Genomic DNA, 24,879 nt, shown 5'->3' with positions numbered 1-24,879 from the left:
TATAGTAGTTATATTCTTGTACATAGGAGGCAGTATTATAGTAGTTATATTCTTGTACATAGGAGCAGTATTATAGTAGTTATATTCTTGTACATAGGAGCAGTATTATAGTAGTTATATTCTTGTACATAGGAGCAGTATTATAGTAGTCATATTCTTGTACATAGGAGGCAGTATTATAGTAGTTGTATTTTTGTTCATAGGAGCAGTATTATAGTAGTTATATTCTTGTACATAGGAGCAGTATTATAGTAGTTATATCCCTGTACATAGGAGGCAGTATTATAGTAGTTATATTCTTGTACATAGGAGCAGTATTATAGTAGTTATATCCCTGTACATAGGAGGCAGTATTATAGTAGTTATATTCTTGTACATAGGAGCAGTATTATAGTAGTTATATCCCTGTACATAGGAGGCAGTATTATAGTAGTTATATTCTTGTACATAGGAGCAGTATTATAGTAGTTATATTCTTGTACATAGGAGCAATATTATAGTAGTTATATTCTTGTACATAGGAGCAGTATTATAGTAGTTATATTCTTGTACATAGGAGGCAGTATTATAGTAGTTGTATTCTTGTACATAGGAGGCAGTATTATAGTAATTATATTCTTGTACATAGGAGCAGTATTATAGTAGTTATATTCTTGTACATAGGAGCAGTATTATAGTAGTTATATTCTTGTACATAGGAGGCAGTATTATAGTAGTTATATTCTTGTACATAGGAGGCAGTATTATAGTAGTTATATTCTTGTACATAGGAGCAGTATTATAGTAGTTATATTCTTGTACATAGGAGCAGTATTATAGTAGTTATATTCTTGTACATAGGAGGCAGTATTATAGTAGTTGTATTTTTGTTCATAGGAGCAGTATTATAGTAGTTGTATTTTTGTTCATGGGGCAGTATAATACTTGATTGTGCTGGTATTTGACTTAGTTTGTCAGGACACCAGCTTACTGGGCTTGAAAAGTGACAACTCTTTTTTTCTGAGATAGAAATATGTTTAAGCAGTTGTCACTTTCTTTCTCCCACTCTCTACATACAATTTGCATTATTAGGTAGTATTTGTAGACCTACATCTTTTCTCTATCCTGATGCATGATGGGAGTGACATTTAGAATTACTATATAATCTATCAGGAGCTCGCAGCGCTGTATTATTATTATTATACGTTTCTGCCATTTATGAACGTCTCCTCCTCATTATCGTAAATGACGACGTTTAATAAAAGGAACATTCAAAGAATTTGCATTGAACGTCTTTCTGGTGTTTCCTGGGGCTGTTGTAGAAGGTCACAGACACTTTGCCTTATGAGAGGCTTAATTAGTCTGGCAGGAGGTCAAGGCTTTGCAAGGATTGCTGCAAGGAATACATTTCATGGAAGGTTTTATGGATTTTTTGAAATGATAGGTTAGGCTACAAATACCTGAGGATCATCATTATCGGTTTAATTTAACCGGTATTCTCTAATCCGGCATGAATTGAAAATAGTCCCATGATGGATTAGCAGGAAATGATAGTCAATCAGGTGGAAGTCTGGGCAATGACCTATTGGTGGTCTCCCCCCCGCAATGGGCTAAAGATATAGGCAAAGGATCTGTTTAATGGGTCATGTGACACCATTATAAAGGAATTATAATAAGAAGACATATAAGACTCGCTGCCCGTATAACACACAGCCCATGATCCACATTTTAGGACAATTCCTCTTGTTAGTTGATGCCACCTATAGGAAACCGCTTTATTGTAGCGGTCACCTTGCTCCTCCCACAATCTGCCAAAGGCCAATCAAAATCCACATTAGTAAATTCTTCTGGAAGGGTGGATGACTGGCCCAGGGTTAGACCTTTGACGAGCTCAATTGTAAACCCATAAAAAGGGGCATTTAGTGCTTTTTCACTCAGAATAACCCCTCCCGCCATATTTGTAGATGTACGCTGAGCGCGGCAATGTGTGACTATCCTATGTGTGGTATTATCCTTTAAGTGCGATAATGCTGTTACATGGCGTTACGGTGTGCCTGTGATTTTGGCACATCTCGTAGATTACACCGCGCACTGGATCAAAGCTGAGAGCATAATTCTGTCACCCTGTCATCTCCACAAGGAACAGAGCGTTTCAGGGACTGAACGGAGAGGACGGCGTGTTACTCAGAACCGCCATAAACGTGACGGTAACTCCCCGGCTCGACCAGCGAGGACAGGGAGCAGACAAATTGGAGCTTAGCTGGAATGAATGTGATGTGTAAATCCTTATATATTAGATGTAGGTTATCGTCTTGTTTATAGGACCGTGGAGGATTCTCGAGCACTGGCTCCGAGGATCAGGTGACTGCCTCCCACGTCACGCCATTTCTATAGGGTGTACATGGCCTTCGAACTAATATCCTTTATCTTTGATGCAACTGTAGCAAATTCTAATCTGTGAGAACAATGACATCTGTATCTGTTCCCAGTCAGTTGTGGCACCTCGCTGTGTCCTATATCTCTCCCAAATCCCTCCATAGACACGTGCATGCTCGGTTCAGCCGCCACCAGACGTATCTGAGCTGCTGTTAGATACCTCTGGTGGGCGGCTTATCTCCCTGAGAACAAAAGGATCGGGCGTGTTGAAATCCAACAGCCCAATCCTTCTCTCCCCTGACATCTGCTGTTGGTGGAGAGCTGGGGGGCCCCCATACACACTGGGTTCGGTACATATCATAGAGGGAGCCTGTGTGGCCCCTGAAGAGTCCAGTGCCTATACAGGACTGTCCAGAGGAGCTTCTTCTTAAGGAGGTTGGAAATTTGCCCAAGGGTCATGGAAAGGACCTAGAAGAGGAAACGAAGCATCATAAAGAGGGGCCCGGTGTGATCTTTGTTATAGGGCCACTTCTCTTCTGTGCACATCATTGCTCTGAAGGACTTTCTTGGACCCATAACTATAATCATGAGTGGACTGACCAGGGAAAATTCCCTTTGGGCCGATGCCCAGTGGGCCACTTAAGCCCTCCCAAACAGCCACCTGCTGGGTACATAACAATCTAACACTGCCCTGAGAAGTTCCATTGGAGCAGTATATTATACTGGTTCTGGTATGGCAGTATAATGTACTACACTTTGGTATTTGGTTCTGCCCTTCTAAGTTATTGCTGCCCCCATCTACTTGAGTTGACCCGTCATCCTCGTCCGCCTTCTATCAGCTTGGGCCCACCTACAACATGAGGCTACTTTTTATTTTTTCAGGGCCACTTTAAATTCACAGTCCGTTTCTGACTATAATCGGGCTGTTGGATTTCAGCATGCTTGATCCTTCTTATTTTTTAGGCTGGCCATCCAATGTAAATCTCTGCTCGGCTTGGCTGAGCATGGAAGTGTTCTTCATGTGGATAGTGGAAAGGCCTGCTGCCATACACCCGTCACCTCCAGATATCTCTGTTCGGCTTGGTGGCTTACCCATACCTTTTTTTTCACAGGGAGCTATGTTGAAACCCAACAGCCCAATGCTTCCTTCTCGCAACGTCTACCACCGGGGGAGGACAGGAGACCCCTGCTCCTGCTAATGATACTCTAATGTGTATGGCCAGCTTAAAAGGGTACAATGGGGGCATATCGCTAGGACCCACGGCTATATCGAGAACGGAGCGGAGAAGGTGGTGGCTGGAGAACCCCGGGTCTGGCCACCACCAAGTGCTCTCCCCATAGAAGTAAATGGGAGCACACTGCGCATGACCAATTTCATTTCTATGGGGCCGATGGAAAAATTAATGGACCACTTTCAGGGCTCCGTTCTTGGTGTAACTGTGGGTACCAGAGGTGGGACCCGCACCTATCAGACAATGGGGGCATATCCTAGTGATATGTCCCCATTGTCCGAGATGGGAATACCCCTTTCAAAGGCCCTATTACATGGGTGGAGTGACAGGCAACTATCATGAAGGAATGGTTGGAAGGAACGCTCATTCCTGATAATTGCCCCGATCCTCAGTGTTCTTCTCATCATCAGCCTCCTGCTTTTGGATGCACATTTTTGCATGAAGCCAGATAGTGTATCTATGTTTTCACATCCAGGACATCTGCTCTGCTCTTATCTGAAGTGCAGTAGAGGTGAAGCATCTCCATTAGCACTTTGTTTGCAGAAGAAAATCTCTCTATGGCTTAATGAAGAGTTTTTGCCGACAAGCACTTGGGAGGAAAAAGTCAACATCAAACGTCCAGAGAACTGACAGCATCCAGGGAAAGCTCTGTGAGGCTGCGGCCAGGGCGACTTCATCTGCTTGCAGATTACAGGCAGCCCATCCAGTGCGCCCAGAAATGACGTCTACGGCAGTTGTGGCCTGCCCTCGGCGGTGGCCGTACTGACCATAAGTGATGTTCCAAGAATGGTCCCTCATAAGCCAACCCTATTTTATCCATTCTGAGTGTCCAACGGTTTAAGGCTTCCAGTGACGGTCTCCAGGGCCAGGTCTAGGACATGGAAAATTGGGCAATTTCCCAAGGCTCCTATTTTCAATTTCCATTCCATGGCTCTGCAAAAAAGGTGGGACCTGTCCTATTCTTGTCCATATCGCAGACAAGAATAGGCATTTCTAGAATATCGCGGAATGGGAAAGTGCTTATTGATCATGAGAATAGGAGCCACATATCTCACGGGGGCCCCTGAAATGAGTGGAGCTGCTGGAATTAACCAAGCGCTTGTACTTCAGCAGTCCGATAGAGATGAATGGAGCGGCAGTGCACATGTTCGACCTGCCGCACCGCTCATTTCAGGGGCCCCCGTTTCTCATGATCTGTGAGGGTCCGATCCTGCGGACAGAAATAAACAGAGTACCCTTAAAGCCCCGAGACAGTGTTCAAGCAATACTTCAATCACATCAGCGCTTGAACAGGCAAAAAGTTTGGAAATCCCCCCCAAAAAGTTTCCAGACTTTTTACATATCAGAAGCCATTACAACATCTGTAACGTTATCAGAGAGAGAGATCGGCCCTTTGGAAAGAAATGAAATCTGGGAAAGGCGTTTGTCTTCCCGGCTAATGTAATTTTAGCTGCATTTACATTCGGCGACGGCCGCGCTTCTAGTTTTTCATAACAGAGATGATGAATGACTGCGAGAGTCGTCCCCGGCCGAGGGGGAGAGTCATGTAATTTGCTGCAGTAATTGGTAATAAGTTATACAGTTGAGCTGACGAAGCTGCTCCGTAACAAGAGGCAGCCATGGAGAAGAATGCAGTCACAGGCCTGGCCTGGCACTATGGGTCAGGAGGGGGCAAACTGGGCAGGAGTGGCCGGGAAATGTCGCCCACGAGAAGGTCCCCCTTTATTACTGCACACACAGGACGTATCATCATCCATGATCTTCCATTAGACCAGAGATGCCCAACCTGCGGCCCTCCAGCTGTTGCAAAACTGCAACTCCCAGCATGCCTGGACAGCCTACAGCTATCAGCCTACAGCAGGGCATGATGGGAGTTGTAGATTTACAACAACTGGAGGGCCGCAGGTTGCATTAGACCATGGCCTGTAATGGTTTCCCACAGAAAATCCGCAGTGTGTTAGAGAACCAGCAAAACGGATGAAACTTTGAGAGCTGACGTTCAGACGCGGCGGAAAAAAGTCTGCAGCGTGAATTGATCTGTGGTGTTGGTTTGTCGCCATACACAGGAAAAAAAATACGGAGCAAATCTAAATGTATCTCACGCATGACGTCCCTCATGGCTGCACCCTTAGGGCCTGTTCACACTGCGTCTTCTGACGCCAGATTTTGGGACAGAGCCCACACCAAAATGCCATCAGCAGCCATGTGAAATCCTCCTGCCACCGTTGTCAATGGGAGGCCACTCTGCCATACGGTATAAAACCTTTCTTTGTACGGTGTCCGGACGGACGCCGCTGGAGAAGGCCACGGGTGTCTGTTTGCTGCTTGGCACCGTTCAACGAGACTAAATTGTGAGCGTGTCTTCATATTGAAATTTTAAAGAAACCCAGCATAAACATGGCAGTTTCTGCCACACAATATGCGGCGGATCTTCCATGATAACACAGCTTTAGACCGTTACCATAAATCTGCCCCAACGACCCTAGTGGCCAGTGATTGGCTCCAACATCCCTGTAGCTCCCAACTAAAGTTACTGGGATTATCCTAAATTCTACAAACATTCCATGCAAATTTGTCTTGTTTTGGCTCAAATCTGTAATAAGAGTTCGTAAGCAGGTTTGGGTGGGCCTGGAGACCAATTTTAATGCCTCTAATTTACCTACACAAATGTTGGTAAGTAGGTTCTAAGGGGTGCAGAGGTGGCAGTCTCCTGGCCCTGGAGCCTGAAGGGGCTCAGAGGTCCTTCTGCCACATGAGAAGATGGGGGCCCTGTTACAGATCAGAGCTTCAGGTTGACCCTCTTGGTTGTCTTTTGCTGGACACCTTTGAGGCTCATAATTGTTTCAGAGTCTGGGTCCACCAAAGTTTTCTCTGGTCGCCCAGATGATGGTCTAACCTCATGGACCTCAACTAAGGTCATCTTCAGACATAACTAACTCTAAACCTAAGACAGAGGTCTCCAACTTGTGTCCCTTACAATAGCTGGAGAGCCACAGGTGGGAACCCTCCTCTGATGCCTTCTATACCATCCATACCTTCTGTGTGTTATCCCATGAGGTGGGTGGGCTACACTACATTAGACAAAGACCACCAATGGATGCATTTGCACAAAGTCTGGAAAAAAGTTGAGATGTCTCCTTGCCCTGTAAGCACAACACAAGCCATGTCAAGAGTGACAAGATAATTGCCCAGTTATGATATCAGCTCCTCAGCCTACATCAAGGCGCAGTACATGTCAATAGTATTAATCTTACATATAGGGTAAAAAAAACAACAGACCGCACCTAAATATTCTGCCAAGGTTGTTTACAAGGAGAGCGCCATGTCCTCACATCTGCATCTCACACTGTGCCTGGGCCCAAATCACTATGAATAAATGCAACAAGATGAGACACGCCTGGACGATGCACCCATTGAGGGAATGCCCAGATGCTGCAAGTCGGCCAGCTGCAACACACGAGTAACACCCAAAATTTTCCCAAGGAGATAAATAATAAATGCATTCTTAGTTCCAGCTCACGTATCTGCTGAGTTAGCGTCCACATCCAGAATAACCTTTTTTCGGGTAAATTCCCTTTTATATTGTAGGCACAGTCACAAAAATATTTTTTTCCCACCACATCTCCAGTGGTAAAATACTGGTTACACTATTGCTTTCAGCTTTTGGGTTCTGACTTGGAGTCCAGTGTCAAACTGACCCACCAGCTGCCTTTGAAGCCGATCACTTTCCACTAGGTTTTCTTTAAATCAAAACCTATAAGACTTTTTTTGATGATATTGGGGTTGGGTCCTTAGAGTAATTTCTTATGGAGGGCCCTAGGAACCCCAGTCCGACACTGTTGGAATCCAACCAGGATTATGTATGCAATGTGGATGTTCTCTTCGTGTTTGTATGAGTTTCCAACTTCTCAAGAAGGCACATGGTAGAGAATCTTAAGGTGGCCAATGTATAATTTCTTTGGCTGATAACTATTCTTCCTGACTACACCATAGGCTTAGTTTGACCTCTATTGACCAGCCAAAGAGTCCTTTTAGCATACGGTACATGCTAGATTCCAGCCCTCACTTTCATCATCCTGTATTCTCACCGACCATAAACAAATGGCTGATACAAGTCTTAACCATTCACTCCAAGTAATGCTTTCGTCTCCAAGATGCCTTTACAGTTTTACATCTCAGTCAACTTTCAATGCAGCCTCCCTATCTAGAAAAATCTTCTTATCGTTATCTGCCTGACCTTTAGGAAGCAGCCGTTCAATCTATCACTTTGGGACAACCAGACTTCACCACAAATCACAATTATGGGGATGTCATTTGTAAGTCAGTGTTCACTTGACCTAAGGGTTTAGAAGCTTATCAAAGAGGAGGTTCTGGTTTTTCTCACCTTGGTGGAAGAGTGGGGTTGGGTGAGAGACTTTGAGAAGAAGATCTTTGCCATGCATGACCATAGTCCTGACCACAGGTTTCCAGCAATGATCAGTTCTTTGACGTTCGACTCAGTCCATTACTCCTAATAGGATTCTTGCAAAATGCTGTGCCCTAGACTATCAAGATGCCAACACAACCCTTGCACATCTTGGATATGGTTCTCAATTGGCGTTCCATACAAACAATAACCCTCCCCAACTGTGGCCTCATCCCCTAGAGGTATTATCACCACAAACACCATCTCTCCCCTTGGTTTCTAGATTTGCTGGAAATGTGTTAGATGGGGGGGTTCAGAGACAGATTGAGGAGGACCCTCACTTTCAAGGTCCAGTAGTAATGGCATTGGTAAGTATGACATTAAAGGGGCTTTCCCATAAATTTGATTTATCACCATAGATGATAAATGTATGATCGTTGGAGGGTCAACCAATGGCACCCCCATCAATCTGCTCAGTCCCATAGAAGTGAATGTAGTGGAGGTCACCGCAGTTATATTCAGACAGTGAGCTCCTCGGGGGTATCACTCTCAACATCAGTGGAGGCCTCAGGAGTTGGACTCCCAGCGATCATACTTTTACCACCCACCCTGTAGACAAGTAATAAATGATGTTTATGGGAACATCCCTTTAATACAGGAGGGTTCTTTCTTCTGGATCTAAGCAGAAAGCAGCTACAACAATCATGTCTTTCAATCTGGAGGACCCACCACGTTCATGCATTCCACGGACAGCCCATTGATTTCAGTGGACGAATGTCAATACCTTACTTCTCCTGTGGTGGCGCTGTAGGGAAGTGAAGCACTTCCTGCAGGTCTACCTAGTAAGAAAAAAAACTGAAGACCTCCAAAACTGTGTCTGAAGTCATATTTTATACGAAAAGATGATGGGGGTTATGGGTCCTCATTCATGATCTCATGAACTCCGTAGAAGAGGGAAAACTGTTTGTACATTAACCTGAACTGATTCCAGATCAGTCAAGTAGGAACATAAGTCCTAATGTAATCTAGCGGCAGGTAATCACATGTAGACGCCAGCACGGCCCGTCAATGTTTAACTCTTTAGATGTCAGCTGCGAGGCCGCGGCTGGCTGTTGGGGCATGTTCCCGGTGTCGCCCCAGTGATCCTGGTGCGTTCTGTGCCTTTCATGTTCTCCGTGAAATTAAAGCCACATATCTCAAATTGAAATTAAATTCTTGACAGTAATTAGCTGTAATGTCATGGTTGGGATTTTTTTTTTCTGGCGCTGCTGGGAATATATGTTAAAAATGAATGTAACTTTGTTTCTCTTTGAAGTTCTGTCTCTTCGTTGATTTCATGTTCTGCATATTGTCTGTACCCGGGCCCCCACCTACCCGCTGCCATTTATAATACCGGCGCCCTCATAAGGGCTCGCTCACACGACCGTATGGCTTCTTCAGTGTTTTGCGGGCCATTTTTAACGGATCAGTTTTTTCCATTTTTTGTTTCAGTAGTGTTTTTGGTTCCGTTTAGTTTTTCCGTATGGCATATACAGTATATAGTAACTAATTACATAGAAAAAATTGCGCTGGGCATAACCTTTTCAATAGATGGTTCCTCAAAAACGGAACGGATACGGAAGACATACGGAGTACATTCTGTATGTGTTCCGTTTTTTTTGCGGACCCATTGACTTGAATGGAGCCACGGAACGTGATTTGCAGGCAATAATAAGACCTGTTCTATCTTTCAACGGAGCGGAAAAATGGAAATGCAGAAACGAAATGCACACTGAGTACATTCCGTTATTTTTTGCGGAACCATTGAAATTAATTGTTCTGTATACGGAACGCAAAAAGCGTTTGTGTGAACGTGCCCTAAGGAGTAGAGAGGACAGTCTCCGGCTCCAGGAGAAATCTCTGTGTCTCGTCCTCCTTGCTGATGGTTTCCCATTGCACACATTTATGGCATCACTTGGATATTACATTGTCTGTTGGAGTCTACGGTGGTCTGAAATCCACATCCTGCGTGCTCACAGGCCCAGGGTTAGGGTCCCGCTGCCCAATGATGTATTAACGTCATGTTTAAGGGTAGCATCACTATAGTAGGTAGTAACCGGAGGGCATGGATGGCGCTCTGCCCACCCCTCCTCATACACATCATGGCAGATGCTGATCATACTCATAAGACGGCTTTCTGTTCATTGGGCCAAGAGCGATGTTCTCCTGACTCTACAGCTGCATGTTATCGCAGCAGGATAAGTGGTGCCAGAATAATGCAGCGCCGCTTATCTCCTAGAAAACCAGAGATCCCTAATTTTTAAACAACAGGCTATTACATTGATGGTGGATGCTTTCAAAATCGAGATGACTCGCCAATCACTATTGAATGTGTACGGCCAGCAAACTGCAGGGTCAAATGAACAGCAAAATGTCCGAGAAATGGAGGTGACGGCATGGCCATCGGTGATATTTTTACAGCCGCCCGCATCCATAATTCAAGCTCCGCGCACTCATTTACAGAGTGTGGAAAGAAATGTCTGCTCCGATGAGCATCAAAAACTGTGACGGCTCCAAGGTTTTCATGTAGCTGTGAAAATAGGCAAATGTCTGGAAAATCAACAGCCCCCTCCGGCCCCCTCCAAAAAAGAGCGGCGGAAACATCAGCTGCGCAAAGGGGCTGTGTAGCTCAATAGATATTAGGCGCTGTAACTATTGTGCTTGCTCTGGGATTGCCACGGTAACGTCAACACATTTGTCTGGAGGTCACCTGACAGGACGTCCTTGTAGACAGACAGAACGTGAAGGTTCTGGGCCTCCAGCTACCATCTGCCATTTATAATATTGGTGTTTGCCCATGTGGCACGGGAGCTTATAGGCCCCCCAGGCACCATTGCTGGGTGCATCTAGTCTATGGACAGCGGGCAACCGCAGAGCAAGCACGACATTTGGAGGGAATGGAGGAAAATGAAACCTAGTCATATCACTTCACAACCATAATGTATATAGTGATGTCATAATACAGGGATAATGCACAGAGTAATGTCACACTATAGGGATTATAAAAGCGGTGATGTCACAGGGATAATATGCACAGATATGTCACTTCACAACAATAAAGCATAGGGTGATGTCACAGGGATAATAAACACAGTGATGTCACAGTACAGAATGAATGCACACAGCGATGTCACCGTACAGAATTAATACACACAGTGATGTCACAGCGCAGAGATTATTATTATTTATTATTAAAGCGCCATTCATTCCATAGCGCTGTACATAATGCACACAGTGATGTCACAGCGCAGACATAATGCACACCGTGATGGTACAGCGCAGACATAATGCACACAGTGATGTCACAGCGCAGAGATAATGCACACAGTGATGGTTCAGCGCAGAGATAATGCACACAGTGATGGTACAGCGCAGACATAATGCACACAGTGATGGTACAGCGCAGACATAATGCACACAGTGATGGTACAGCGCAGAAATAAAGCACACAGTGATGTCACAGAGCAGACATAATGCACACAGTGATGTCACAGCGCAGAGATAATGCACACAGTGATGGTACAGCGCAGAGATAATGGAAAACTGATGCTGCAGAAGAAGACAGGGCTCAGGCCTCCCTTGTCAGACTGCAAAATCATTTATGAAGGAATTTTATCAAACGGGTTTTGTCTCTTCCTGTGAATGTTAATACAGAGTCTAAAAATACCACATTCTGAAGTATTTCCAGCCTGAACACAACGCAGATATTTAACACCCTATTTCCAAAGTCACTTCATTACTGTCTCAGGCTGGGAAGGTTGGGACATGTAGATTTTTCCTTCAATTGTTTGTTAATTTTTCTAAAGATACTTTCAAAGCTTCTGTATCAATGTAATATATCCTGTATGCATCCTGTATTATACCCCAGAGCTGCACTCACTATTCTGCTGGTGCAGTCACTGTGTACATTACATTACTTATCCTGTACTGATCCTGAGTTGCATCCTGTGTTATACTCCAGAGCTGCACTCACTATTCTGCTGGTGGAGTCACTGTGTACATACATTACTTATCCTGTACTGATCCTGAGTTACATCCTGTATTATACTCCAGAGCTGCACTCACTATTCTGCTGGTGCAGTCACTGTGTACATACATTACTTATCCTGTACTGATCCTGAGTTCTATCCTGTATTATATTCCAGAGCTGCACTCACTATTCTGCTGGTGCAGTCACTGTGTACATTACATTACTTATCCTGTACTGATCCTGAGTTACATCCTGTATTATACTCCAGAGCTGCACTCACTATTCTGCTGGTGCAGTCACTGTGTACATACATTACTTATCCTGTACTGATCCTGAGTTACATCCTGTATTATACTCCAGAGCTGCACTCACTATTCTGCTGGAGGAGTCACTGTGTGCATACATTACTTATCCTGTACTGATCCTGAGTTACATCCTGTATTATACTCCAGAGCTGCACTCACTATTCTGCTGGTGCAGTCACTGCGTACATACATTACTTATCCTGTACTTATCCTGAGTTACATCCTGTATTATACTCCAGAGCTGCACTCACTATTCTGCTGGTGCAGTCACTGTGTACATACATTACTTATCCTGTACTGATCCTGAGTTCTATCCTGTATTATATTCCAGAGCTGCACTCACTATTCTGCTGGTGGAGTCACTGTGTACATACATTACTTATCCTGTACTGATCCTGAGTTACATCCTGTATTATACTCCAGAGCTGCACTCACTATTCTGCTGGTGCAGTCACTGTGTACATACATTACTTATCCTGTACTGATCCTGAGTTACATCCTGTATTATACTCCAGAGCTGCACTCACTATTCTGCTGGTGGAGTCACCGTGTACATACATTACTGCACTATAGTAGCACAGCTAAACATCATTTTATGTTCTTGCATGTTGTTCTGCAGCCAATTGTAGGACTACAGAAACAAGCATGCCCTTGCAGCCTACATACTGGGGCTTGTTGACTTCACATGACCGAGGTTTAAGATAATCCATAGGACTTCACTCAAACACTGACTTGCCGCCTCTTCTGTGGGAGGCCCTTTCATCTTGGACGTGTAGATTTATCTCACTATTTAGATTGTTCTTCCATCGCCTCTAAGGGATCGTTCACACTGGACGTACTTTGCTGCAAATGCACAATGAATCAGCGGCAAAGTCTGCAAGTGCAGGACGTTAGAATTGCAAAGGGTGAAATCCAGGCAGGGAATCCGCAGCATAAATTGGTATTAAAATCTATAAGACGGGTCGAGCCTCGGGGCAGATTGTGCTGCAGAGATTTATTTGGGATAAGATTTTTTATTTTTTTATATCATCCACTTTGCTGCTGCAGATTTTCTATGAGCAATTACACTGTGGAAAATCCACACATGCCCCATGGCAGTCTCTGTCTTTTCCCAGTACAATAGAGTGCAAGCTGTTTGAGCAAGTGAAGGGTCTAAGTCATCCGCGCATCGATTTACAATGTAATGAGTCGATTTACCGAGCCCAGATACGAGTCAATGAGTTTGGCAGCTCTTACAGGAAAGCTGGTGACGCCTGGAGGCCCTGCGCCTGCGGTAAATAATTATTTGGGGTTATTCCTGTTTTCTTACAGGTCGTTGCCTGGTAACATCACAGCGAGGAATCTGGTGACAGCGAGCAGACAGTGGTCACTAAGCGTGATAGCGCTACCCCCAGCAACACGCTGCAAGCAAGGAATAGGGAGTATAGGATATCCACCTATAGGGTCATGTAAGGACTGAAAATGAATGGGGGGAGGCAATCCCAAGGGTGACCTTCAATCCACGTATCAAGCCAGGGGCGTCACCTCTCCTAACAAGCCTGATTAATAACTGCATACCCCATGTGATAATTCTCGAGCAGCTTCTCGTAGAAATCTATGTTGTGCTAATAACTTAGTTATCACTACTAGAAGGTTATGAATGAATTGCTAGAAGTTTGCAACGAAGGTGACACCACTCGGGGTGTGTCCCCCGCACACTATCCAACCAGGACTGTCAGTGTCAGACCTCGCATGGACACCCAGGTGGACCTTCATTGCAAACTGCTAGTAATCAATTCAAAACTTCCAGTAGAAATAATGCAGGAATGACACAACATAGAGACATAAGGATAAATGGACACATCTCAGGAGAGGGGACAAGTCCTTTATTATGCTTCTGTAATGAGGCCTCCAACTATCACGTATCATTTATGCTGCTAGTACCTTCTTATTTGGAAGTGGAGCCTCTGCACCCCTCCCACCTGTGCACCAGATCCTGGGTGTAGCTGCTACCTCTGCACCCCCTATAGCGTCTCCCCTGTATCACGGTATGGCCATGAATGATGGAGAATCTGACAGAGATTGCACGTTCCCTGTTCTGGAGAGAACATTCAGCCCAAGAGGCAAATGAGGACACAGATGTCTACCCTGGTGCCACCTCTGACGCCTACTCGCCTCTAACACTATGTCCTGGCGTCTGGTAGACTGGGGTCAGTAGGGTGGGCAGGTGGCACATTGTGTCTAGGAGACCCATCCCTTGACTGAGGAGGGCGGTGGTCTCAACGGCCAGTCCACCACAGAGCTGACCATTACGATAGTCAATAAATCCGTATATTATCAAACCGCTGATTCCAATGTCTTGGTGGCTCAGCATAAGGATAGCCTATATATAATACACAGTCATGTAATCTTAAGGGGGTGCCCTTACCTTTTGCTGGCTCGGGTCCATATACGGTAGAGGTCCTTCCTATGTGCCCTGTAATAGTATTTCCACCAGGTTGTACCATGCAGAGGGCTCCACCGTGGTCTGGAGACTGTCAGCCGGTCTACGTTCCAGGTCCCATTCCCACGTAGTGTTGTGCAACAGAAAATCAGATGAAATGTTGTTCGACAAGCCCGATCCCTTCACATGCCCCTGCCTGTCCGCGGGGCGAAGCTGAGGGCTGCGATCACGCTAGTGCCCTATGAGATTGTCCACCTATGTAATGGAGGGGGGGGGGGGGTCTGTCACCTGTTGAGCTCAAAGTAATGGCAAACACGACTGCAAATCGCTATTATTTTTTTCTACACGAGACCTGAGTACGTTGCGACGATCAAGCTAGGACTTGTATCTCTGCGCAGGCAGGAGACACAGGGATTAGTGTTCAAACTAGAATGAAGTTTTCTTGATAGGAGAAGACACCTTCCGATAGACTAACCCAGAAACACATCAGTCGGGGGGCGATACATGGGGGTCAAGACTGGAAGAGGCAACCTTTACAATGACGATCCCCCTAGGACCCCCACTGATCAGCAGAAATGTTCCCAACCAGGTTCCTTTAGGACCAGTGATCACAAGCGTCACTTGTACAGCAGGGGTGCGGTAGTTATAGGTAGGGGTATACAGGGAGGTAAGGGTAACCATACCTCTAACCACCAGGGACGAGGACTTGTTTGCCCTTCTTAGGTAGCTGCAGACCAGGGGTCAAACTACAACTCCCATCATGTTCCATTCACATATGTAGGAGTTGTAGTTTCACAACAGCCGGAGTGCTGGAGGTTGCTGCCACCTGGTCTACAGCTACCTAAGTAGGGCAAACAAGTCCTCATCCCAGGTGGTTAGAGGTATGGTAATGTTGCTCAGCACCAAAAGGGGGCCCCGTTTTGATTTTTGCTCTGGGGCTTCCTCACCTCTATGTAAACACCTACCTATACCTACCTCACCCCTACTGTAGAAGATGCAATGTAGATGCTGTAGGTAACGTACATATTTAGGGCTGGGAGGACTTGAGTTATGGGTGCCATAGGTGGTGCCTGTCTTGGCCAGGGTATATAGGGCTAGGGTGGAAAACTCATTTTTACCCCAACTGAAGTAAAACCCAGCTAACGACCCTGCTATCCCTTCGCATTGCAGATTTGTGTAAATGTCCCATTCTCTCCACAGCTGCTCAGTGGGTGGGTTCTTCCTGGTGTGATGTCAGAGCTGTTCTGTCCGCTCGGAGCCAATCAGATACTTCCCCCCTGCTGCTCCCTCCAGTGAGGGGGAAACTGCAGCTGCATCCCCATCCTCTCCCCTCCTCCATGTCTTTTACTCTGGAAGGATTTATTTGGGGAACTGAGGAGGTTTCTAAGCATTTCCAGAGAGGAGAGTAAGAACTGCAGGCTGCCGGAAGGTGGGGGCGATGCCACTGTCTTCTAATAATTATATTATAAAGTTTTATTTAGTGACATGCACAAAAAAGTGTAACATTGTAGTTTTTTTATTTTTCATGCAAAAAATAAATATATATATATATAGAATATTTAAGCCGTAGAGACAGTGAGTCACTCTGGTGGCCTGGGAGGAACTTGACACATACATTAGTTACATCTCATCACTCTGCCATGAGTCAGGACGGCACAGCATTTCACACTGGCATCCAACAGGGATGAAACAGAACCTCAGAGCTCCTTGGTGGGACACATCATCATCCTTCAGATCCAGATGCCGTATTTCCGTAAAAAATTTAAAGGACGATTCAGCATAGCTTGGCACACTGGCACCTTTGTAGGCACTCAGCGCCCATTACATCTGATCACAGTGAATAGAATCACTTTGCTCCTTCCAAGCTTCATGTCACTGTTGAAACAATTTCTAGGACGATGGCCAGAGGTTGGGAATGTCCTGCAACCAGAAGACTCCATGGGAGGACATCGCCAGGAGCGGAGCTGTCGGCTTCTATACATGTAATAGTTTCACCTCCGAGTTGTAGCAGCTGGATTGCCAGAGGTTGCTGATCCCTGAGCTAGAAAGTCATAGTCATCTTCAAGGGATGGGGGCTAACAAGTGCTGAGTCCGTCTTGCCTTGTGGGAGGATTGTGTATGGAAATGTGAACCAGATGGTGGAGGACATTGGGTGCCCTTTCTACATCTCATTGGTCCTCATTTATCTTAATGTTTCCAAGATCCCACACCTAGGTCCACCACCTTCTTCATTAGCCGGTAGGCCAAAACCAAGAGGCAAAGCCTGCAGGAGTGAACCAAGCCCATTCTTTCTTGGAAAATACTGGCTACCCACGCAATGCTGCATCTCAACCTACTCATGGTGTTACAAAGGTCATAGAAGAATAGGATTACTGTGGACAACTGCAATGTTCCTCCATGTTTCCCCCAATGTCACATATTCCTTCAACCTTCCTTACCATCCATTAACGCCTTTTACGTGGCAGGAGACATCTTCTCCTCCGTCCTCTGTAGATTATATAATCTCCACGAATAACATCCTCCTTTATCAGAGTGATACATAATTCACATCGGGGACTAAATATCGTCAGAAACCTCAATTATTTAGAATCATCATCTAAGGACCAGAAAGATAAATTAAGGAACGTCTCCGGGTCCCTGAGGAAGGAATAATCCTGAAGTCTCAAAACCGTCTATAATTAAGGGATAGAAAGGATGTGGAGGTCTCAGGTTAATTAGGGGTTAATTAAATTTTTAATATTGTAATATTTGATGATTACATTGTAACTTTCTCCAGAGGACGGAGTGACCTTCTATGGGAAGTCAACTCTAATGTATATACAGTGTATATGTTGTAGTCTAATCAGAATTTATCTATCCATCTATCTATCTTTCCCTCTGAGTTTACTTACTTTTTAGATATGCTTTGTGTTCCAGACTTCCACAATTTCCTGGAGATCACCTTTCCTGATACTAAGCTCCAAATCCCCTGTACTAACAAAGTGTTAAAAAAGCACTCCAGCAGTATACAGTGCAGCATAGTCTACTAATAAAGACTAAAGGAGCTCTCTTGTGTATACCTTGTATATACCTGTTTTAGTGCTATTTATGGTTTATCTGCATCTTGAATCCTTCGTCCCCTCAGACATAGTTCCCCAGTGTAGCCTAAATTTCTCACCACGCCTCTGGCCTTACAGAGACAGAGGGCACTGAGTATCATCACATTTAGGGCAACCAGGGGTAGATCTGTGGTAAAGAATTGCTGCCCCCTAACTCTCATTGCAGAGCCTCAGTATATTCTATGTGATGCAGCGTCAGCCTCTCCCCCTGCCTCCTGCTTATGATGGGTTTCTCTCTGTCCACTCTTAAAAGCAGGAGGGAGGGAAAAGCAGTGTGAAGCTGCATCTCATAAAATACACTGGAGACTCTGCACACAGTACACACAGGCAGGGTAAGTCAGGGAGAGCAATGTGACACAGCATCTCATGAAGATATGCTGGAGATTCTGCACACATTACACACAGATACTATAAACAGGTGGGGTAAGCCAGGTAAGAACAGTGTGAAGCTGCATCTCATAGAATACACTGGAGACTCTGCACACAGCACACACAGATAGCATAAACAGACAGGGTAAGGCACAGTAGAGCAGTGCGCAGAAGCATTTCATAGGATACACAGAAAATTCTACACACATAGATAGTGAGACAGGGACATTTATAACTCTGCACCTGATCATTGAATGGACTTACCTATTATATCACTGCACTTCTTCTCCCTTAGGTAAGGCAGAAGTGATATCTTCAGCAGCACTCTATATATGGGGAACATACAGACAAACAAGGAGGGTGGAGCGGGGTAGGCAGGAGAGGGGTCTGACAGCTACCAGGAGGGATTTGATAGGTGCTGCTGATGTAATTCTGTAGTTCACAGGGAGTCAGCCACACAGGGGAGACGGATCTTATGTTTACAGAGGGGATCAAGCTCTGGACTGGTGGTCAGATTGGAGATGCCATCACCAGGTACCCATAATGAAAGGGTTCAAATTGTATGGATGCAACTGAGCCGGAGTGAAACAAAAGACACTCCTAGAATACTGGTGGTGAGTGAACACTTGCTGGAGCTTTCTTTAAATGATAAAATTCTGCAGCCACCACTAGAGGGAGCTCAGGAGCTTATTGCATACAGTGTTGCTATTGAGTTAAATGTATAAAACAGAACAGTATACAGTAAGCTCCTGACCGCCCACTAGTGGTGAGCATGGAAATTAGTGATTTTATTCAGATAATCGAGTTTCTTTCCACATTTCACTTCCAGTGATATTGGCCCAGGCTGGGGTATATGTGGAAAGTCAGATTGTAAACTTCTTTAGTAACGGGGACTTCTCTGAGCGATTGCAATATCTGTACAGCGCTACCTTGTGGCTATATTAGGGGTGGCATACAGATGGATGAAAAACAGCAGGGCAGACGGATTTAAATATGCCCAATCTTTTTGTTCTCGGGGAGTGTTTTTGCAGCGTCTCTCCATTTAGAACACATGCACACTCAGCCAAGCCGAGGATGTATATGTACAGGGTGGTGGGTGGTCTGCAGCTGACATTTCTGTAATGTGTTTTGCCTGTGTAATTGTATTAGAGGAGTCACTGATATTTTTTTCTTGTGGGGGGGGGGGGGGGCATGATTGAAAACTTCATTAGTTGAGCATGGGGGGGGGGTGCTGTAATTAGCAGGGGGTGTTATTTGCCGCAGCACATACCTGGCATAGCTGAGTCAACAATCAAACCCTGGGACAGAAATCTAGATAAGATAACAGAGATCTAGCCAAAAACAAAACACCCATTCATGATTCATGATATCCAAGCCGGGAAAACTACACAGTCTATGGAAGAGCAAGATCAACCCTATTACACAACACATACCACCTTGTAGGGCTGATCCTGCTGATTAAAATTGATAAGTGCACCGGGGGTGGGGCCAGTACTTGAAAGCTGAAGAGCACTGAGAGGCTAGCGCCCCCCCCCCCCCCCCCCACTCCGCTCGGTAAAAGTATACCCTGTGTTTAAGTTTTTGGGGCTTTTTTTCTCTTTATGTGGCCTTACATGGTTAGCCGCTCCAGAGATAACACCTGATCCCCTGCAATCACAAAAGCCTGACCCTCAGTGATCACCCGATCACCATACCTGCTTTAAAACTGATCTAGTGACCGTGAAGACTTCCTATAACCATAGCTGCATGCACCGAGTCTGACGGGACAACCGCAAGACAGGATCCCAGGTGGGCCCAGGTTCTATAAAGATAAGGGGGCACTCCTACTACAGGAGGGCGAGAACAAAATCCCACCTGAGGATTACTGATCCTATTGCTCCATAGCTTGGCCCCAGAGGCTGCTCTACAGACCTTGAGGTCGGGATCTAAACTCATTATTTCTGGTGGGCCCAAGCCCAACACTGGACCCTAATATCAAAGCCTAATTCCATGGAAAATAAGGTGCGACTGCTGTTAACATCACTATCTCCTGTTGGGATCCAGGAAGCTGAGGTATGAGGTGCTGTTTGCTGGGTATGCAGGATCTTTCAATGAGGTGCTGTTTGGTGGAGATAGAGGAAACTGAGATGTGAGGTGCTGTTTGGCGGGGGATGCAGAAAGTTGAGATATCGGGTGCTGTTTGGTTGGGTTATGACACTGTAGGGTGGCTTTAGTTGTCCCCGCAGTGACAGGTTCCACACCTCCATTATTCTACCACATTTAGCGGATCAGGACTGTTTTCCCCTCCTTGCCCTTTCCTTGACCTTTGGGTCCTTCTCTACCTCCTTGTTTGCTAAGGATGCAGATCCTGTGTATGGGCGTCCAGCAGCAAAGGCGATGGGATCGGCCAGTACTTAGGAGGCATCTATACCACTAGAGGGGTACTGGTACCATTATACTAGATCTTTGCTTCAGCATCTAAATAATACCACCATACAATGCACAAAATATCCCTACAATACCCAGTTCCCAGAGCTATACACTGTATAATTAATACCGCCATTATACCCAAATAACAGAGCTACATATCCATAATGAATACTGCAATACAATGTATCCAATAACACCAGAGCGATACACTGTATAACTAATGCTGCCTTTATACCCAAACTACATATCATATGCATAATTAGTAAAAAATAGCGCTATAACACCCCCAGGTAACGATAGCCGCTTGGTCTGTCCGACGGTACGGACGCCCTTAAGCCCCTGTGCTGAAATTCCCAGACACTCATCTATTTCCTATCAAGCATTTTTTACAAGACCTGAGGTTTTTTTTCATTACAAGAAATAAATTAAGTTTTGTTTGCAATGAAAAAAAAAAATAGCAATTTTAGAATTTTCATTTCATCCGTTTTCGAGAAGTCAGTAACATGTTACTAGACGACAGTAACTCGTACGAACAATTCCCGGGATGAATGGTCGGCTTTGTGCTCTCAGCTTGGCGCGGCGTCAGAAATACTTTGGATTGGGCTTGGAAGCGTTTGAGGGCAGGAGTACGGGGGCTCGCCGCTTCTTAATTATTTAAATATGTCAGCAACAATAGTCTATTGACTGAGCCGCCGCAAGCTACACTCACTTAAAGGGGGTGTCTGGTTTAGTAATCCCATTAGGGAGTTCTGATTCAATTGAGGGGTTGGGGAAAGGGGGCTCATTTAGGACATTCATCAATTAGTCAGGACAGCTACATAGAGCGTCTCCCACTATGGAGGACCCAGGCGGCAAATGGATTTCAATGGGAATGGTGTAATGCTTCATTTGCCCTGTGGTGGCGCTGCAGGGAAACTGAACACCTGATCCTCGGTCCCTGCTGATCGCTGGAGGTTGCAGCAGCAGAAGACTCTCCTTCATGTCTTAGTGGGGACCTGTGGAAGCCATAGACATGGAGGAGAGAGACGGGGAGAGATAAAAATGCCAAAAAAAAAGGATTAGGAAGATCAGAGATATATGAAAATGATCTCAATCGGCAGATCTATTTCCCATGGAGCATTGCCTGAAAATGACGACCACTATGCTTTTCCTAAAAAGCTCCTAAGCTCCCCCTAGTGGTGACTGCTGAGGGTTTATTTATTTCAATATCCAAGCATTTGGAGCACTGTATCAGAAAAACACTGCAGAATTTTGAATATTCAGATACTAAAGTGTTAAAGCGTGGGCCTACGTGGTTGTCGCCGGGCACCTAGGAGAACTCCAGCACTGGAGCGTCCTGCCATATCTCCCATTAATAATAAGACTATTGCACATCACCCTGACTACTCCGGCAGCACACACATCTGGCTTCAGAGGACGCCTGGAATGTCTCAGTATCTCGGCAATAACTCCATTCCCGTGGCTCCTCATAATGGGGATTATCCACCGACTTTGATTGTGCAAATTGGAATACCAGGGATCTGCCCATAGGAGACCATTATGTGCATAAAGAACGGAGCTGGTTTAACTATTTCAGTCCATGGGAGACATTTATAGCGCTAGAGGGGTACTGGGACCATTATTACGAGGATGGATCAAGATCCGTGAAGGCTTCAGGGTCCAAATAATTCAACCATACAACGCACAAAATTCAGATCCTGTACAATTAATACCACTATATAATGTATAAAATACCACCATAATGCCCAAATAACCGCTATATACTGCATAATTACCATCATACAATGTATAAAGTACTGCGATAATATCCACGTAACAGAACTATATACTGCATAATTAATACCGCCGTACAATGTATAAAATACTGCCATAATAACCACATAATAGAGCTATATACTGCATAATAAATGCTGCCATAATACTCAAAAACCAGAGCTATATAGTGCATTATTAATACTTTTATCGAATTGATAAAATAATTCCATGATAACAAAGTAACAGAGCTATATACTGCATAATTAATGCCGCCATAATAAAACCTATATAGTGCATAATTAATACTGCCATATAGTGTATAAAATGCCATAATTCCCTAATAACAGACCTATATAGTGTATACTTAATACCGCCATACAATACACAAAATGCTGCCACAATACCCATAGTGTCCAAATAGCAAAGCGATACAGAGCCCAAATAAACTCAACATGAGCCTTCAGTAGCGGTGGTCTAGATCTACACCCCCTGACTCATACACAAGCATTCTCGGCTCAGTCAAGCATGCATGTGTTTTCATTGGGCAGCGGAGAGTAAGGCCTCATGCACACGACCGTATTTTGTATCTGTGTCCGTTCCGTTTTTTTTTAGGATGGGATGCGGACCCATTCATTTCAATGGGTCCGCAAAAAACGCAGACAGCACACCGTGTGCTGTCCGCATCCGTATGTCCGTTCCGTTGCTCCGCCCAAAAAATAGTGCATAGTGGTATTTAAGGAGAGTGAGCTGATGGGAAAGGAGAGGAGCGCCCCCGCCACACAATTTTGCAGGAAACAAGAGCCTTACTTATAAAACTGCACAGGCATCAGTCCGGCAGCACAGAGTATTTTAGCAAACGAAGTGTGCAAATCTTGTGGGAAAGGAGGCAAATGAGAATGTGAAAGAAGCAAGATCCCCCAGCAGCACAGAGGATTTCAGGAGAGGAGTAAAGACAAGCAGGGGGTCAGTGTCTTGTGTTACACAGTCTACCTTAAAGGAAAAATCTCTTGGGATGGAAGGAAAGGAGACGAGATAATGAGGGCGATTATCCGATCAGAGCGCGAACAAGTCACAGGACAATTATGTGGGATCCGTCTGTCTGACCCGCGGCTTCAGCGACAATTGCGAGGGATTAATCCCGGCCGACACTTAAGAAGTTGGAGTTGAACTCGTTGTTCAAAGGGATGAGCAGCCTCAAGAGTCTTGGGGGATCCTCCAGTATCCAGAGCTGTCGGCGCTTACACAGACAAATTCCTTTAATCCGGACTCGCTGGGCGCCAGATTATCAAATGAGACAGAACTACATCAAACTGGACAAAAGTCATTTTAAAAAATGTAAAAAAAAGAAAAAAGTAATCTTACCAAAACCGGACCAAGCGGTGCGCGGAGGAGAATCCCAGCTCATCACGGGAGATGGCAAATGTCCAAACAGCGAGGGGAAAAAATGGAATATTATCCCAGCACATATTGTATCAAACCTTTTTTATATGTTTTTTAATATGTTACAATAAAGGCTTAATTTTTATTTAAATGCTGGAAGAATTTTAATCCCCCCCCACTGTTTGGACATTAAAAAAGATGACGGCTGTGGAGGCCAGGGCGGGACCATAACGCTGCTGTCGGAGGAGGCGCATCCAAGGAAATGCACTCAGTTGCATTGTTCTTGCCATCTGCTTAGTCGCCCCTTTAATCATTTTCCTCACATACGGTATATAGTGGCGACATATTCCGCAGCGCTGTGCAGACATTAGCATCACGCTCACAATCTAAGGTCCCCATCAGTCTGTCTTTGGAGCATGGTAGGAAACCGGAGAACCCGGAGGAAACCCACGCAAACACGGGGAGAACATACAAACTCCATGTAGATGTTGTCCTTGGTCGGATTCGGACCCCAGTACTAACCATTGAGCCACCACTAATCACTGAGCCACCACTAATCACTGAGCCACCACTAAGCACTGAGCCACCACTAAGCACTGAGCCACCACTAAGCATTGAGCCACTACTTACCACTGAGCCAACACTAAGCACTGAGCCACCACTAAGCACTGAGCCACCACTTAGCACTGAGCCACTTAGTACTGAGCCACCACTAAGCACTGAGCCACCACTAAGCACTGAGCCAACACTAAGCACTGAGCCACCACTTAGCACTGAGCCACTTAGTACTGAGCCACCACTAAGCACTGAGCCACCACTAAGCACTGAGCCAACACTAAGCACTGAGCCACCACTAAGCACTGAGCCAACACTAAGCACTGAGCCAACACTAAGCACTGAGCCACCACTAAGCACTGAGCCAACACTAAGCACTGAGCCACCACTTAGCACTGAGCCACTTAGTACTGAGCCACCACTAAGCACTGAGCCACCACTAAGCACTGAGCCAACACTAAGCACTGAGCCACCACTTAGCACTGAGCCACTTAGTACTGAGCCACCACTAAGCACTGAGCCACCACTAAGCACTGAGCCAACACTAAGCACTGAGCCACCACTTAGCACTGAGCCACTTAGTAC

General features: G+C 45.2%; 1 protein-coding gene across 1 annotated transcript in view; it reads right to left on the bottom strand.

Moving 5' to 3' along the window:
- FRMD6 (FERM domain containing 6) overlaps positions 1-14,788 on the bottom strand; it is a 125,491-nt gene extending 110,703 nt beyond the window's left edge. Inside the window, exon 1 of the mRNA XM_040411962.1 lies at positions 14,714-14,788. The gene's annotated coding sequence lies outside the window, so the exon portion shown is untranslated. The remainder of the gene's footprint in view (positions 1-14,713) is intronic.
- Between the last annotated feature and the right edge of the window lie 10,091 nt (positions 14,789-24,879).

Source organism: Bufo bufo, chromosome 11, assembly GCF_905171765.1.
Source record: "Bufo bufo chromosome 11, aBufBuf1.1, whole genome shotgun sequence".
NCBI lineage: Eukaryota > Metazoa > Chordata > Amphibia > Anura > Bufonidae > Bufo > Bufo bufo.
This window is presented reverse-complemented; position numbering and strand designations above follow the sequence as displayed.